The sequence below is a fragment of the Mus pahari genome, chromosome 9, assembly GCF_900095145.1.
Source record: "Mus pahari chromosome 9, PAHARI_EIJ_v1.1, whole genome shotgun sequence".
NCBI classification, from domain to species: domain Eukaryota; kingdom Metazoa; phylum Chordata; class Mammalia; order Rodentia; family Muridae; genus Mus; species Mus pahari.
Genome location: NC_034598.1, coordinates 71,533,542 through 71,537,509, shown reverse-complemented (window position 1 = coordinate 71,537,509; position 3,968 = coordinate 71,533,542).

Here is a 3,968-nt window from a genome sequence, read left to right as displayed (position 1 = left end):
ATATATATATATATATATATATATATATATATATATGTTCAACATCCTTAGTTATCAGGAAAGTGCAAATCAAAACAAGCCTGAGATTGCACCTCACATCAGTCAGAATGGCTAAGTACAAAAACTCAGGTGGCAGCAGATGCTGGAGTGGATGTGGAGAAAGAGGAACACTCCTCCATTGCTGATGGGATTGCAAGCTTGTACAACCACTCTGGAAATCCATTTGGCGGTTCCTCAGAAAATTGAGCATAGTGCTACCTGAGGACCCAGCAATACAGCTCCTGGGCATATAACTAGAAGATGCTCCAACTTGTAATTATAACATATGTTCCACTATGTTCATAACAGCCTTATTTATAATACCCAGATACTAATTTTAGATATATTACAGTGTTAAAGTACATCCACACAGCTTAAAGATGATGACTCATGGCACCTTTTCATTTTGTAGCAAACATTTCATGTCTTGGGAGCAGCATTTTACCGTCTCCTCAAATAGTCTCTGGTGGTCACAGATTCACGCAAACTCTTGCATTTATTTGGGGAGGAGGATATAATATAGAAAGTAAAACCATTTTTCTTAAATGTACTCATATAAATATCCCATTTTTAGTTTTATTCAATGTAAATATTAAACAAATTTAAATTTATCCATGATGAATAGAGGAGTAGATTGTTTAAGAGTTAAGAAACTTTAGGTATCCACACTTTGGTCTTCCCTCTTCTTGAGCTTCATGTGGTCTGGGAATTATACCTTGGGTATTCCGAGCTTCTGAGTTAATATCCACTTATCAGTGAGTGCATACCATGTACATGTTTTGTGATTGGGTTACCTCACTCAAGATGATATTTTCTAGTTCCATCCATTTGCCTGTGAACTTCATGAAGCCATTGTTTTTAATAGCTGTGTAGTATTCTATTGTATAAATGTACCACATTTTCCGTATCCATTTCTCTGTAGAGGGACATGTAGGTTCTTTCCAGCTTCTGGGTATGATAAATAAGACTGCTATGAACATAGTGGAGCATATGTCATAATTACAAGTTGGAACATCTTCCAGTTATGTGTCCAGGAGCTGTACTGCTGGGTGTTCAGGTAGCACTATGCTTAATTTTCTGAGGAACCGCCAAACAGATTTCCAGAGTGGTTGTACAAGCTTACAATACCACCAGCAATGGAGGAGTGTTCCTCTTTCTCCACATCCACTCCAGCATCTGCTGCCACCTGAGTTTTTGTACTTAGCCATTCTGACTGGTGTGAGATACAATCTCAGGCTTGTTTTGATTACCATTTCCCTGATAACTAAGGATGAACATTTCTCTAGGTGCTTATCAGCCATTCAGTATTCCTCTGTTGAGAATTCATTGTTTACCTCCGTACCCCAGTTTTTAATAGGGTTATTTTGATTTTCTGGAGTCTAACTTCTTGAATTCTTTGTATATATTGGATATTAGCCTTCTATCAGATGTAGGAATGGTAAAGATCATTTCTCAGTTGCCATTTTGTCCTATTGAAAGTGTCCTTTGCCTTGCAGAAGCTTTACAATTTTATGAAGTTCCATTTGGCAATTCTTGATTTTAGAGCATAAGTCATTGGTATTCTGTTCAGGAAATTTTGCCCTGTGTCCATGTTCTCAAAGCCCCATGAAGCTCAAGTAGAAGGAAAACCAGAGTGTGCATACTTTGGTCCTTCTTAGAAAGGAAAAAAAATACTTATGGGAAGAGACAAAGTGTGGAGCAGAAATTGAAGGAAAGGCCATCCAGAGATTGCCCCACCTGGGGATCCATCCCATATACAGTCACCAAACCCAGACACTATTGTGGATTCCAACAATTGCTTGCTGACAGGAGTCTAATATAGCTGTCTCCAGAGAGGCTCTGCCAGTCCCTGACAAATACAGAAGTGGATGTTCACAGACATTTATTAGACGGAACAGAGGGTCCCCAATGGAGAATCTAGAGAAAGGACCAAGGAGCTGAAGGGGTTTGCAGCCCCATAAGAGGAACAACAATAAGAATCAACCAGTATCCCCAGAGCTCCCAGGGACTAAATCACCAACCAAAGAGTACACATGGTGGAACTCATGACTCCAGCTGCATATATAGCAGAGCATGGCCTAGTTGGTCATCAATGGGAGAAGAGGCGCTTTGTCTTGTGAAGGCCTTATGCCCTAGTGTAGGGGAAGGCCAGGACCAGGAAGTGGGAGTGGGTGTGATGGTAAGCAGGGGGGAGGGGAGGGATAGGGGGGTTTCAGAGGGGAAACCAGGAAAGGGGATAACATTTGAAAAGTAAATAAAGAAAATAACTAATTAAAAAACATTTCCCCTAAATCCCCCAAACCAACAACTGAGTGTGCAAATGTACCACTTAATAAAGATGGTGCCTTTCCAAGTTCTATTTCAATTCAGAGAAGTGAATTTGCTATCCATTAATTCTGTTGTATCCAGCATGAATAAACAATAGCAGATAATAATTTCAAACCATGTAGTCAGGAGACCTTTGTGCACATATTCTACCCCGAAAAGTGCTCTGCCCAAATATCTGAACCCATATGTGTTTCCCAAATACCACTGGCCTCCTGAGTGTTTCTGTTTGTGCAGACAGAGAAGCATTGTGTCAAGACACAGAGAAGATTGCACTCCTAACAAAAAATACTGATTACAGAATCAACTTTTTTTGACTCACGCATTTTAGCAATCTGATAGGAAATTTATTTAATAAAAATATTTTATGATATGAAAATTGTTATTAATATTTCTTCAAAATGTTTTTATCCTGAGTGACCCCTTATATATCAAAAATGTCAATTATTTTTAGTTCAAAAAACCATAATGCAAGGGAAACTGACTTTAGAAAATTACGTAGTTTTTCTTTTGGACTAATTAAGACTGAAACTTTGGCAGAGAATTTAAAATAACTGTTAGAACCAGTCAATTGTTACAGGTAAAATTTGTTCATTAATAATATCTGATTATTTAATGCTGAACGAAGGTGTCATATAATTTCCTTACTAAATTTAACATGGAAAAAGTATAGCTGGACCTCAAAACCTATATAGAAGTTAAAACAGCTACTTCTATTTAGAAAAGTATGTGAAAGAAAATAGAGAAAATAGAATTGCTCTGATATTTTACAAAATATGATAAATTAAAAGAAAATATATAGAAACAAAACAAATATTACAGTGTAGTTATGTAAAATAATTCCATTGAAAAAATAAATAAAGCCAAGAAAGGATGGTTGGGAATCTAAGTACACAATTGTTTTGAAGGTGTTTAGAAGAGTAGCATTGTTTTTTAATATTGCCTCTGGAGTGGAATTACAAAAATTGACAATATGTATACTTTGTGTGTGTGTGGGGGTGGGGGGTTGGTGCACGCACACTTGTATTTGTATGTGTGTGTGCATGTATCAGAACCACAAAAAGCATTACCTCAAGTATTCTGAACATAAAATACACAAGTCTACGCACTGTCATAGTATCCAAATTATCTAATGTTTGCTCTTATTTAATAAAGTATGTAATACTTTAGAGTTTAGCAAGACATTTTACTACTTTCTTAGAAACCACCAATGTCACTCAACTATGTGATACAATCTATTGTCTTGTATATCTGAAATAATGAGGGCTGTAGAGATAGATTAGAAGGTAAGAGTAAATACTGGTATTCCTCAGTTGAGAATCCTTTGTTTAGTTCTGTACCCCATTTTTTAATGGGGTTATGTAAATTTCTGGAGTCCAGTTTCTTTTTTTTTCTTTTTTTTTAACTGATGAAGAAAATAGTTTATTTTAGTTTCTGGTCACATTGGAAAACATAGGAGCAAGGGGTAGTAGTGGCATTAGAATTAGGAAGCTAAGAGGCCACATTTTCTTTTTCTTTTTTTTTTTTAAATGTTCTTTTATTATTACTTTTATTTACTTTATTTACATTTCAAATGCTATCCCGAAAATTCCCTATACCCCCCC